Source organism: Mesoplodon mirus (assembly GCF_964341445.2).
Source record: "Mesoplodon mirus genome assembly, chromosome: X".
Lineage (NCBI taxonomy): Eukaryota > Metazoa > Chordata > Mammalia > Artiodactyla > Ziphiidae > Mesoplodon > Mesoplodon mirus.
Window position 1 is genome coordinate 62,327,137 of NC_138981.1, and position 14,030 is coordinate 62,341,166.

General features: G+C 38.6%; 1 protein-coding gene across 5 annotated transcripts in view; it reads left to right on the top strand.

Annotated features, from left to right (window-relative positions):
* The first annotated feature begins 201 nt into the window (after positions 1 to 201).
* Positions 202 to 14,030, top strand: part of LOC309797042 (uncharacterized protein) — a 123,233-nt gene continuing 109,404 nt past the window's right edge. For 4 of the 5 annotated variants that reach the window (XR_014292531.1, XR_014292532.1, XR_014292533.1 and 1 more), the window contains exons 1-2: positions 202 to 367; positions 8,358 to 8,516. The gene's annotated coding sequence lies outside the window, so the exon portion shown is untranslated. The remainder of the gene's footprint in view (positions 368 to 8,357; positions 8,517 to 14,030) is intronic. The other variant, XR_014292535.1, reaches the window with a different exon arrangement.

Genomic DNA, 14,030 nt, shown 5'->3' on the forward strand with positions numbered 1-14,030 from the left:
TTTGGAATGGAAAAAGAAGAAAGAAATGAAGGGAAAGAAAATGGGAAATAACGAGGGAATTTCAGCGGAGATAAACGCTGTAACAGGAAGCGCAATTGGTCAGGAACACTGGGGAGGGGCCCCAGGGCGCCTGGGTCACGTTGCTGGGGGAGCCATTTGGGCAGTGCACGGCGGTTCGGTGCCGGCGCTATTTGGCTGTGACGCCCAACTCAGGTTTCTATCGCCCTATCCCTTAGAGCTCATCTAAGACCTAAGATGGCGGCGTTCGCGTGGCGTGTAAGCACTGCAGGCGTACCAGATATGGAAAGGCGGCCAAAGGACGAATCTACTAAGGAGTGTCCAAGAACTCGCCGATATTTGTGTTGTGGTGAGTGCTGAACCTCACATCGGGTAGAAAAGTCACCGTTAGCAAGGTTACACACTTCGGGATCGCGTGGCCTGCCTGAGTGGGGGAGGAGCCGGCCTGCATTTTATCTTTCTCTCTCTCCTCTCTTCAAAATATCGGAGAATAATTTCTCTCTCCTTAATCACCTTACTGTCACGGATTAGGATAGGTGGTTGCACAAACTAGCTCCTGGGAGCGATCCTGGGTCGTTTTCCTCTTTGTTTTACTTTTTTAAATGGGTTTTTTTTGACACCATGACGCCCTAAAATGAAAAATTATGTCTCCCTCGAGCACTTTCAGGAACTGCCTAACCTGTTGGGCCTACCCGTCCTTAATTCCTTCGGGCTGCCTTTCATGTGCAAACTTAGTAGCTTTGACAAACCAGTCAGTTTGTAACATATTCATTGTGGGCTAGATTAAAAATTTTTTTCTATGCCCTTTATATATACCCCAAATAAGGACTTTTGGGCATATAATACTTAACATTTGTTCTGGAAGCATGTCAGAGGTAGAGGTGTGTGTGTGTGTGTGTTTGTGTGTGTGTATAGATAATATTTGTGGGAGTTGCTATGTTATTTTGTGGATTGTTAGTTTGATTACTCAATGAGTAAGAAAAGAGCTAAATTTCCCGTGTTCAGATCTCTTGGTGAAAATAAATTTATGTTAAGCATAATATCATAACATGTTTACTGTATGGGGAAGACAGTAAAACTGAATTTAATCTATTAAATGCTTAGGTGGTTAAAAGAAATTTCACTCAAGAAATGCCCATATCTCACTCATACGTTGCTGGAGAGTATGAATTGCTGTAACCTTTTGAAAAAATAATCTGCCAGTGTTTAGGGAAATAAAAAATACAGATACCACTTGACTAAATACTGGAACCTAATAGTCTGACTTTTAAGAATACATCCTACAGAAATAAATGTACCATTGTATAAGGACATATGAACAAGGATGCCTTTGTAGCTTTGTTTTTGTGACAGGTAACTGGAAACAGCCTGTATATCCATCAGTAGGAGGATGTTTGAATAAATTGTGGGGCATTCGTATTATGAAATATTTTGAAGCTGTGGAAACAGATTTACCTCTTTACACTCTTGATTTAGAGGATGCTGTAATGTATTGTTATGTGAGAAAAGTAAGTTGTAGAGTACTCTATCTAGTATGATTTAGTGTTTTTGTTTTTGGTGGTGGTAGTGAGTGGTGAAGGAATGTTAGATTAACTTTCTTTTCTTTGTCTTTTTTGGGGGGCTTTCTATATATGTTATGAAATACTTAAGGTATATACAAACATATAAAGAATAATACAGTGAATCTCTTTTCTCACCAACCAAACATAAAAAATTAAACATTACCATTATAGTTGAAGTCCCCTGTGTACCCATCCCTGATTGCATCTCTCACCTCTTCCCCAGAGGTAACCATTATTTTAAAGTGATTCTTTTTCCCATGCATTTCTGAAACTTTTGTGACATAATGAACTTTTTCTAGCATGGGTTATTTTTTATACATTTTGAAGAGAAAATTTTAAAAGTCAATAAAAAAGATGAATTTTTAAGTGCCTGTTATCTGGGTAACAGTAACAGGGGCCAAGTGAAATTTCTTCTAAATTGAGGACAGAATCTAATTTATTAAAAAACCAAAACCAGGAAACAAGTGCTGGCAAGGAAGTAGAGAAATTGGAACTCTCATACATTGTTACTGGGATATAAAATGGTGCAGCCACTGTGGAAAACAGTTTGACAATTTCTCTATAAGTTAAACATAGAATTACCGTACCTCCTTGCCAACACTTGTTATCTCCTGTTTTTGTTTGTTTGTTTAATTTTAAAATTACAACCATTCTAGTGTGTTTGAAGTTATATGTCATTGTGGTTTAGATTTGCATTTCCCTAATCACTAATGATTTGGGGCATCTTCACGTACTTGTTGGCCATTTGTATATTTTCTTTGCAGAGATGTCTATTCAAGCCCTTTGCCCGTTTTTAAATTTGGGTGTTTGTTGTTGAGTTATAAATTCTTTATATATTATGGATAGTAGACTGATCATATATATAATTTGCAAATTTTTCCCCATTCTGTATATGTTTTTTACACGTTCTTGGTAATGTCCTTTGGTGTACAGATTTTTAAAGTCTGAAGTCCACTTAGTCTATTTTTTTTCTTTTGTTGCTTGTACTTTTGGTGTCAAATCTAAGAATTCTTTGCCAAATTCAAGGTCATGAAGATTTATCCCTATTTATTCTTCTAAGTGTTCTATGGTTTTAGCTCTTACATTTATATCATAGATCCATTTTGAGTTAATTTTTATATATGATGTGGGGTCCAACTTCATTCTTTTACATGTGCATAGCCAATTATCCCAGCACCATATGTTGAAGAGACTGTTAATTCCCCCATTGAATGGTCTTGGCACCCTTGTTGAAATCAGTTGGCCATAGATGTATGGGTTTGTTTTTGGTCTTTCAGACCCCACCTGTTTCTATCCTTATTCCAGTGCCACTGTTTTTCTTTGTTTGGGTTTTTTTGCGGTACACGGGCCCCTCACCACTGCGGCCTCTCCCGCTACGGAGCACAGGCTCTGGACGCGTAGGCCCAGCGGCCATGGCCCACGGGCCCAGCCGCCCTGTGGCATGTGGGATGCTCCCGAACCGGGGCACGAACCCGCGTCCCCCGCATCGGCAGGCGGACCCTCAACCACTGCGCCACCAGGGAAGCCCCCAGTGCCACTGTTTTGATTGCTGTAGATTGTGCTAATTTTTAAAATTGAGAAGTGTCAGTCCTCCAACTTTGTCCTTTTTTAATATTGTTTTGGCTATTCAGGGCCTCTTGTAATTCCATGTGAATTTTAGAGTCAGCCTGTCCATTTGTTTTTAAATCATATAGAAAAAAATAAGAGTTACAAACCAAAAGTACAATAATACTGGCTTTTATATTTACCTATGTAGTTACCTTTACCCATGTTCTTTATTTCTTCATATACTTTTGAGTTACTATTATCCTTTCATTTTAGCCTGAAGAACTCCCTTTGGCAATTCTTGTAGGGTAAGTCTGTTAGCAGTGAACTCCCTAAGCTTTTGTTTATCTGGGAATGTCTTAATTTTTCCTTCAGTTCTCTTTTGACAGATTTATTGAAGTATAATTCATAGCATACAATCACCCATAGCATACAATCACCCATTTAAAGTATACAATTCAATAGTTTTTAGTATATGTGCAACCATCACCACAGTCAATTTTAGAACATTTTCATCACTCCAAGAGGAAGTCCATATGCTTTAGCCATAAACCCATACCCCCTTCAATCCCACCTGCCCATCCCTAGGTAACCACTAATCTACTTTTTATCTCTATAAATTTCCCAGTTTTGAGCATTTCATATGAATAGAATCATATAATATATGGCCTTTTGTGATTGGCTTTTTTCACTTAGCATAATGCTTAAAAGTTCATCCATGTTGTAGTATGTATCAGTACTTCATCCCATTTATGGCTGAATAATGTTCCATTCATAGTATGGATATACTACATTTTGTTTATCTGTTCATCCATCTATGGACATTTGGGTTGTTTCCACCTTTAGGCTATCAAGAATAATTCTGGGGCTTCCCTGGTGGCGCAGTGGTTGAGAATCTGCCTGCCAATGCAGGGGACACGGGTTCGAGCCCTGGTCTGGGAAGATCCCACATGCCGCGGAGCAACTAGGCCCGTGAGCCACAATTACTGAGCCTGCGCGTCTGGAGCCTGTGCTCTGCAACAAGAGAGGCCGTGATAGTGAGAGGACCCGTGCACTGCAATGAAGAGTGGCCCCCACTTGCCACAACTAGAGAAAGCCCTCGCATAGAAATGAAGACCCAACACAGCCATAAATAAATAAATAATAATAATAAAAAAAGGATAATTCTGCTAAAATATTTGTGTACAAGTTTCTGTGTAGATACATGTTTTCATTTTTCTAGGTGTATACTTAAGAGTGTTATTGCTGGATCATATGTTAACTCTGTGTTTAATAGTTTGAGACACTGTCAGACTTTTTTCCAAAGTGGCTGCATCATTTTACACTCATACCGGCAGTATGAGGGCTCTAACTTGTCCACATTCTACCAACACTTGTCATTATCTGACTTATCCAATTCTGGCCATCCTAGAGGGTGTGAAGAGGTATCTCATTGTAGTCTCCTTTCCCACAAGGTTAGTTCCCTGATGTTGCTCCTTGGGGAGATGCAATTTGAATATACCCACCACCAACCTAGGATGACAGGGGTTTTGTTAGAGCTGACTGTCTCTCACCACACCCAGCAGCCAAGCTCCACTTACTGTGAACTGATTGTTTAATTGTTTTCCATAATGCCCTAGGGCATAAACTATTCTGAAAACTAATTCAACCAAATAGTGGGTCATTTGAAGAAATAGTTGCTGAAGTTAGTGTTTGATATTTGTTCTGGCTGTAGGAGGGTTCCTCCCATTTGCCTTATTGCCCAGTTCTCACCTGCAAACTAGCTGACCTACAGTTTAGCCTATATTTTGAATCTTCTCCCGATTGCCTTTCTTTACGACCTCACTGTTGTTTCAGGGCTCCTCTAGGCTTGACTTTCTCCGTGGTCTTGCAAATGAAGTCAGTTCAGTTCCTTTGAGAAGAGAATAGGCGCTCCGTTTTAATGTCTGCTTCTTCCCTCAAGCAAAAGCTCTGAGTCTGGTCTCTGGAGGTGGGGGTAGGGACAATAGCAAGTTTCTCTGGACAATGGCAAGTTTCTCTCTGAGAGACAATTCTGCTCGGTTAGCTGAGCACTTAGTGGAGGGGAGGGTGCCACCAGAGGTCCTCTCAGTTTGCCTTTCTCTCACAGCCCAGGGCAAGGATGTTCAGGGTCCCAGTAGTCTCCATGTACCACACCCAATTAGAGTCTACATTCCACCACCTGGGGTTAGGTGGCAGAAGGGAAACCGTTCCTCTAAACCACACTTGTTCAGGACTCAGCCCTAGCAATAGGCAGCTGGTGGCTGGATGGGAAACTCCGATGCCCTGTTCTTCCAGGGAGGAAAGCTCTCTAAATGGGACTGGGGGAGGTGGGTGGGGAGGGTGGAGAGGGAGCCCTGTGTTCTTGGCTTCAGGAGTCTTGAGTAGAGTCTCCCGTTCCTTGAGCTGGGATGGGAGAAGAACGGTGGGAGGGAGAATGTAGTCTTGGTTCAAATACCGTAGGCTTACCTTTCTTAGTGAATTTTAAAAGATGTTCTTGAATAGATGTTTCTTCATTTGTTCTTTGTCCTTAGAACCATTTCCAGAGGCTTTAAATGGTTGGGTTTCTTTTTTTAACAGTTTTCGTCAGTTTCAGTGGGGAGCAGGACACTCGAGCTCCTCACGCTGTCATGCCATAAGTCGATTTCTTGCCCTTCTGGTGTGAAAGATTGTTTTGTCAGAAATAGATTTGTTGATTCAGAGCTTTTTTAATTTTTATTTTTCCTTTCTGGCTTCTTCTTGACTTTATTTTTTATTATTTTTTATTATTGGGGTTTAGCTGTTTTACAATGTTGTGTTAGTTTCTACTGTACAGTGAAGTGGAGTTCCCTGTGTTATACTGCAGGTTCTCATTAGTTATCTGTTTTATACATACTAGTGTATATATGTCAATCCCAATCTCCCAATTCATCCCACCACCCCGCTTCCCTCCTTGGTGTTTGGTGTCCATACATTTGTTCTCTACATCTGTGTCTCTTATTTCTGCCTTGAAAACTGGTTCATCTGTACCATTCAGAACTTTTTTTTTGTTCCAGCACTTAAAATATGTCATTCCACTGCCTCTGGCCTCCATGGTTTCTGAGGATGAGTTACTTCTATTTTCTTGCTTTTTTATTTGGCTGCGTCAGGTATTAGTTGAGGCACGTGGGGTCTTTGTTGAGGCGTGCGGGATCTTTCATTGTGGAGCGCGGGCTTCTCTCTAGTTGTGGTGCGTGGGTTTTCTCTCTCTAGTTGTGGCGCTTGGGCTCTATAGTTGTGGCGCACAGGCTCCAGAGTGTGTGCGCTCTGTAGTTGAGGCACGTGAGCTCAGTAGTTGTGGTGTGTGGGCTTAGTTGCCCCATGGCATGTGGGATCTTAGTTCCCCGATGAGGGATCGAACCCATGTCCCCTGCATTGGAAGGTGGATTCTCTCCCACTGGACCACCAGGAAAGTCCAAAAAGAGAATCTTAAAAGCAAGAAAAGAGGGACTTCCAATGCAGGGGACATGTGTTCGATCCCTGGTCCGGGAAGATCCCACATGCTGCGGAGCAACTAAGCCCGTGCGCCACAACTACTGAGCCTGCACTCTAGAGCCCACGAGCCACAACTACTGAACCCACGCAGCACAACTACTGAAGCCTGTATGCCTAGAGCCTGTGCTCCGCAACAAGAGAAGCAACTGCAATGAGAAGCCTGTTCATCACAATGAAGAGTAGCTCATGCTTGCCGCAACTAGAGAAAGCCGGCGTGCAGCAATGAAGACCCAGTGCAGCCAAAAATAAATAAATAAATGCATAAATTTATAAAAAGCGGGGGGGCTTCGCTGGTGGTGCAGTGGTTGAGAATCCACCTGCCAATGCAGGGGACACGGATTTGAGCCCTGGTCTGGGAAGATCCCACATGCAGCAGAGCAACTAAGCCCGTGTGCCACAACTACTGAGCCTGCGTTCTAGAGCCTGTGAGTCACAACTACGGAAACCTGTGTGCCTAGAGCCTGTGCTCCGCAGCAAGAGAAGCCAGCACAGTGAGAAGCCCGCGCACCACAATGAAGAGTAGCCCCTGCTCTCAGTAACTAGAGAAAGCCTGCACGCAGCCACGAAGACCCAATGCAGCCAAAAAAAAAAAAAAAAAAAGATTCTCTCTTTTTCTTGGGTTTCAACATTTTGATTATACTACAGCTCAGTGTGGATCTTTTTTGAGTTTCTTCTATTTGGGATTCATTGAATTTCTTATGCTATGTAGATTGGGCATTGTTTCATCAAATATTCTTTTTTTGTAATTACCCTTTATTCATATTTGAAAACTGAATGGAAGGCATAGGGAATATTGCTTCCTTAGTTTTGGTCTGCATTATGGATAACAAAATAGTATACAAAATATAATTTGGGGACCTGTGAAGAATATTGAAGGATTGGAGAGAACAGCTTTCATTAGACTAAATAAAGAGATTTCTATTACCTTTTCACAGATTGATAGGATGAAGACAAAGCAGACAAAGATAACTGATATTTGGAGATCACTGAGAAAATTGAGAGGGGTCAGGCTGGGCCCATCTTTCAATAAAGAAGTCTCATGGCCCTCTGGCTTGTGCTTCTGAATTGTATTGATATGTCTTATACCTTATAATGAACACCTGAGTTGTACAGAGATGAGAGAGGTTACAACTGCAGATCCCAAGTTATATATGAAGCCTGTTTAGTCCTGCAGGATTCTGAACATTGCTTCAAGGTTCTCTGTCATTTTAATAAAAATAGATCTATCACTTCTATTTATTGAGTATTTGCTACATAGGACGTACTTTACTCATCAACTCATTGGAACTCTTAAAAGTTCTAAATAATTGTTAAACCATTTCACAGATGAGGAACTTGAGGTTTATATGGGGACTGATCCACCCATAGTCATGGTTGAATATTGACAGCTCAAGGATATTGTTTGCTTTATGATGTATCTGTAGGTGTATTTGAAATGGATGGGGAAGACAGTTTTGTTAATATGTTCTCAAAATTTATAACCTGTCTGGAAGTGAGAATTATGACTTGATTTGAACATTTCCAGGTTATTTTGCACCATACCTCATGTGATATTTCTTTTCAGTAAATGTTGTTCAGAATGTGTATATATCCCTGATTATGTCTAAAGGGCACATGGAAAGTCAGCAGAGAGACATATATGCCTGAAACACCAAACTCTATACATACAGTCCCATTCTCCAGCGCTATCATATCAACTACCCTCCCTTGGAACTTTTCCAGGAAGCCCTCTTGGAAGCAGAGTATCCATGATGTTTTAGAAAGCAGTGACCCAAGGAAGTGAATGTGGATTTCAATCAAGAATTGCAGGCCTTGCTGGACACATACCAGAGAAAATTTTTCAGAGGTGTGATGCTGGAGAACATGTCATCTGGTCTCTCAGTGAGTCTGTCAACATTGACTTCCTTTTTTTTCCTTTTTTCTTCAAATATTCTTGATATCCCTTTCTCTCCCTCCTTTTCTTTTGGACCTCTCATTTTGTGTGTTGGTATGCTTGATGCTGTCTACAGGTGTCTTAGTTTCTTTTCCCATTTCTCCCACCCTCTGCCTCTGCCTTTGGCAACCACTAATCTGTTCGCTGTATCTATGATTTTTTTAAAGATTCCACATATAAGAGAGATCATACAGCATTTGTCTTTCTCTGTGTGACTTATTTCCCTTAGCATAATGCCCTCAAGGTCCATCCATATTGTCACAAATGGCAAGATTTCTTTCTTTTTTATGGCTGAATAACATTTCATTGTATTTATGTATTCTATATATGCACACCATATATATATATATATATATATATATGGTGTGCATATATATAGTATATATTTGTATAGTATATATTTTTATGTATATATTTTACATATACATAAAATACCACAATTTCTTTATCCATTCATCTGTTGGTGGACATTTAAGTTGTTTCCATGTCTTGGCTATTGTAAATAATGCAGCAGTGATCATGGGGTGTGAATATCTTTTTGAGTTAGTGTTTTTGTTTCCTTCAGATAAGTACCCAGAAGTGGACTTGCTGGATCATATGGTAGTTCTGTTTTTAATTATTTGAGGAACCTTCATACTGTTTTCCATAGTGGCTGTACCAGTTTACATTCCTACCAGCAGTCCATAAGTGTTCCCTTTTCTCCACATACTCAGCAACACTTATTTCTTGTCTTTTTGTTAATAGTCATTCTAATAGCTATGAGGTGATATCTCATTGTGGTTTTGATTTGCATTTCCCTGACGATTAATGATGTTGAACATCTTTTCATGTATCTGTTGGCCGTCTGTATGTCTTCTTTGGAAAAATGTTATTTGGCTTTTCTGCTCATTTTTTAATCGGATTGTATAACTATCTTATGCCAGTAATTTTTAACTACTGATATGTTGGAAAAGAGTGGGAAGGAAACAAAAGTTTTACTTCTGAAAAGTGAATAAAGCAGATTTAAAAAATAGTGTCAGGCTGGCATAGATCCGGAAAATATAAGGAGAAAAATCTATTAATTGAAGCTGACTCTGAAATGACATAGATGACAGAATTAATGTTTTGAGGACTTTAAAGCAGTTGTTATGAATGTAAAGGAATGACTAAAAATGTTATGTTGAAGTATGAAAAATACAAGAAAGATTTCAACTTCTGAGAATTAAAGGTATAATTGTTTTTAAAATTTAAGTTCTTTAGGGAGTTTCCTGTCATCTTTCTGTTATTAATTTCTAGTTGAATTATATTATGGTTTGAGAAAATACTTCGTGTACTTTCAATTTTGCTGCTGTTACTGAACAAGATGCACAGTATTGCAAGGCCAAGCAAGGAGATACAGGTGGCTCCTGCTCAAAAACCCCTGGTTGTCCAGTGGGTAAGACTCCGTGCTCCCAATGCAGGGGGCCTGGTTTCGATCTCTGGTTGGGGGACTAGATCCCACAGGCATGCCACAACTAAGAGTCCGCATGCCGCAACTAAAGATCCTGCATGCTGCAACAAAGATCCAGCGTGCCGCAGCTAAGAAACTTTGCAGCCTAAATAAATAAATATTTTAAAAAAACCCAAAACCCTGAACTCCCCAAGTTTTTCAGCAAAGCATTTTTAAAGGCAAGGTGAAGGAGGGGAGTCATTTTTAAAGGCAAGATGAGGGAGGGGAATCCCAGGGTTTGTGATCAGCTCCTGCACAATTCTCTGATTGGTGTTGAGATAACAGGGCAGTTAACATGATCAATCCTTATGCACCAGAAGGTCTGCATGATCATCAAGTCGTTAATTTCTTTCATTTGGTGGTGGTTTTTAGCACCTGAAAAACTCAGGAAATATGCATGAGATACGGTTATCTGGGTACTTCAGAGAGGAGCTACAGCAGAGGATATGGGGGAGGAATATGTCCTGGGAAGGCCCCTTAGCGTCCTGCTCAGTTACACTGCCTTATACTTCATTGTTTGGATGGACTGTAGTTTATTTAACTAATCTCTGGTGTGTAGGCAGTTAGATTCTTTTTAGTGTTTTCCAATTGTAAACAAGGCTACAGTGAATAAATTTGTGTATATAAATTTTTGTATTGTTGAAGATGTATCTACAGGTGCTCCTATAAGAGTTATTAATTGCTTTTGCTGTCTTAAGTATTGCCAAATATCCCTCCAAAATGATTGTATAGTTTGCATTTGCACCAGCTGTGTGTGAGAGTGCCTATGTCCTCACAGCTTCACCAGCTGAATGTGTTTTCCTTATATATAATATATACATGTATGTGCGTATATGTGTGTATTTGTTTTAAGCAAATGGAGGATCTTACCAACATGCTGTTTAAACCATGGTCATAAGTGCATATATATATGCATACATAATGCATTAGATGCACATATATGCTTATATTTGCAGTGGCTTCTTACTTTCCCTTTATACGTATTTACGACATTTAACCAAGCCTCTCTTAATGAAACTTTTTTCAGTCTTTTCACCGTCACATACAGTGGTGTGATTATTTTGGAATAGTTGTAAATTCACATATAGTTGTAAGAAATAATACAGAGAGAGCCCATGTATTATTTACCCAGTTTTCCCCAGTAACATTTTGCAAAACTTGAGGAAATACAACAAGGACATTGACATCGATACAATGCACTGATCTTACTCAGATTTCCCAATTTTCATATTTTAAAAATACTGCCAATCTGGTGAGTAATGACATCCAGTGTTTTTTAAATTTGCATTTTTAAAATTTTTGAGTGAGTTTGAACATTTTCTCATATTTAAATGTCATTTTTATAGGTTTTTTCTTTTGCTAGTAGCTGCTTCTTTTCCCATTTATCTATTGAAGTTCTGGTAATTTTTTGCTGCAGTATCAAAGAATCTTCTATGTGTTTAAATGGATAAATTACAAATATTTTCTCCAAGTTTGTTAGTTATCTTCCTTTTTTTCAATTTAGATATCATTTACAAATAATTTAAAATTGACAGAACCATAGTTTTTTCATTTATTCATTCACTGGTTGAAGGACTTCTTGGTGTCTTCAGTTTTTGCCTCTGAATATTTGCATACCAGTTTTGGTATAGAGATATATTTTAATTTTTATCTTGGGGAAATACCGAGGAGTAGGATTACTCTGTCATGCTGTAGGATTACTGGGTCATATTGTAAGAGTATATCTAACTTTATGAGAGACTGACAGTTTTCCAAAAAAGCTTTACCATTTTACATTCCCACCTGAAATGTATGGGAGTTTCCAGATGTTCTACATCGTCACCAGCACTTCATATTTTTTTCTTAAAGCCATTCTAATAGGTGTTTAGTAGTATCTTGGCATTTTAATTTTCATTTCCCTAGGGACTACGATGTTGAGTATCTTTCCATGAGTTATTTGACATCTATATCTTCTTTGATAAAAGGTCCTAATTTTTTGTTTGTTTGTTTGTTTGTTTTGGTTGCTCTGTGTGGCATGCAGGATTTTAGTTCCCTGATCAGGGATTGAACCCTCGCCCCCTGCAGTGGAAACGCAGAGTCTTAACGACTGGACCGGACTGCCAGGGAAGTCCTTTTTGTCCATTTTTAATTGGGTTGTCTGTCTTAGTATTGAGGTAGAATGTTTCTTTATATTTTCCATATACAAGTCCTTTGTGAGATATATGTATTGTGAATATTTCCCCCATTCTCTGGTGTGCCTTTTGGTTTTCTTAAAAGATGTCATTCAAAAATCAGAAGTTTTTTAGATGAAATTCATTTCATAATTTTTTAATGGTTTGTGCTACTAAGGAATACTTATATTACATCAAGGTGGGAAAAATATTCTATGTTTTCTTCTAGGAGTTTTATAATTTTACTTATGTTTAGGTCTTTGATCCATTTCAAGTTAATTTTTGCATTTGGCATTAAGTAAGGGTCAATGCTTATTATTCTTGCATATGGATATTCAGTTGTTCTGGCATTATTGCTTGAAAAGACTTCCCTTTTCTTATTGAATTGACTTGATACCGTTGTCAGAAGAAATTTGTCCGCATATTTGTTGCTCTATTTCTGTTCCATTGGTCTATGTTTTTTTCTTTTACTAATACCATGCTCTTGATTACTGTAGCTTTTTATTAAGTCTTGACGTCAAGTACTTTATGTCCTTCAACTTTTTTCTCTTTTAAAAAAAATTGCTTTAACTATTCTAGGCTCTTTCCATTTCCATCTAAATTTTAGTAGCTGTTTGTCAATTTCATTTAAAAATAATTTCGGCTTTTTTCTTTCATAAAATTCTCACAGATGCATTTGTTTGAGTATTTTAAAGTTGAATAATGACTTTCTTTTGTGTTTGTACATAAATAACAATGGGCATAATAATTTTAGTTCACATTTTCTTTTCCTCAGAACTTTTTTATACTTGCTCTGTTTTTCTCAGGCATTTCAATATTGCTGTGGATAATTCTGGAGAAAGCCTGTCCCCCTTCTCCCTACTACATACTTAAGTCTCTTTTTTCTTAAACTAAAAACATTTTAAATTAATAGATTTTACTTTATAAAACAGTTTTAGATTTACAGAAAAATCGAGCAGATAGTACAGAGAGTTCCTATGGAAACTCTATGGATAGTATTATGATACTGCCCCCTCTCCCCAGTCACACAGATTGCACTTTTGCTCATCTTGCATTAGTGTGATACATTTGTTACAACTAATGAACCATTATTCATATATTATTATTAACTATAGTCCATAGTTTATATTAAGGTTCACTTTGTGTTGTACATCTCTATGGGTTTTGATAAATGCATTATGTCATGTATCCAGCATTACAGTATCACACACAATAGTTCCCCCTGGGCTCCATCTATTCATCCCTCCCTCTCCTGTGCACCCCACCTCCCAATCCCTCACAAGCACTGATCCTTTTACTGTCTCTGTAGTTTTGCCTTTCTTTTCCATGTCATGTAGTCAGAATTATACAGTGTGTGGCCTTTTCAGACTGTCTTCTTGCACTTAACAGTATGCATTTAAGGTTCCTTCATGTCTTTTCATGGCTTGATAGGTCAGTTCTTTTTAGCAATGAATAATATTGCATTGTCTGGACGTACCATAGTTTACTTACCATTCACCAGCTAAAGACCATCTTGGTTGCTTTCAGATTTTGGCAATTGATATATTATTATTAACTAAAGTCCATAGCTTTTTGAATAGAGCTGCTATAAACAGTCCTGTGCAGGTTGTTGTGTAGACAAAAGTTTTCAGCTCCTTTGGGTAAATACCAAAGAGCATGATTGCTGGATTGTATGATAAGAATGTGTTTAGTTTCGTTATAAATTGCCAAACTATCTTTCAAAGTGGCTGTTGTATTTTGTATTCTCACTGACAATGAGTGAGAGTTCCTGTTGCTCTGTCCTGGCTAGCATGTGTCTTAAAAAAATTTTTTTATCCATTCTAATAGGTGTGTAGTGGTATTTC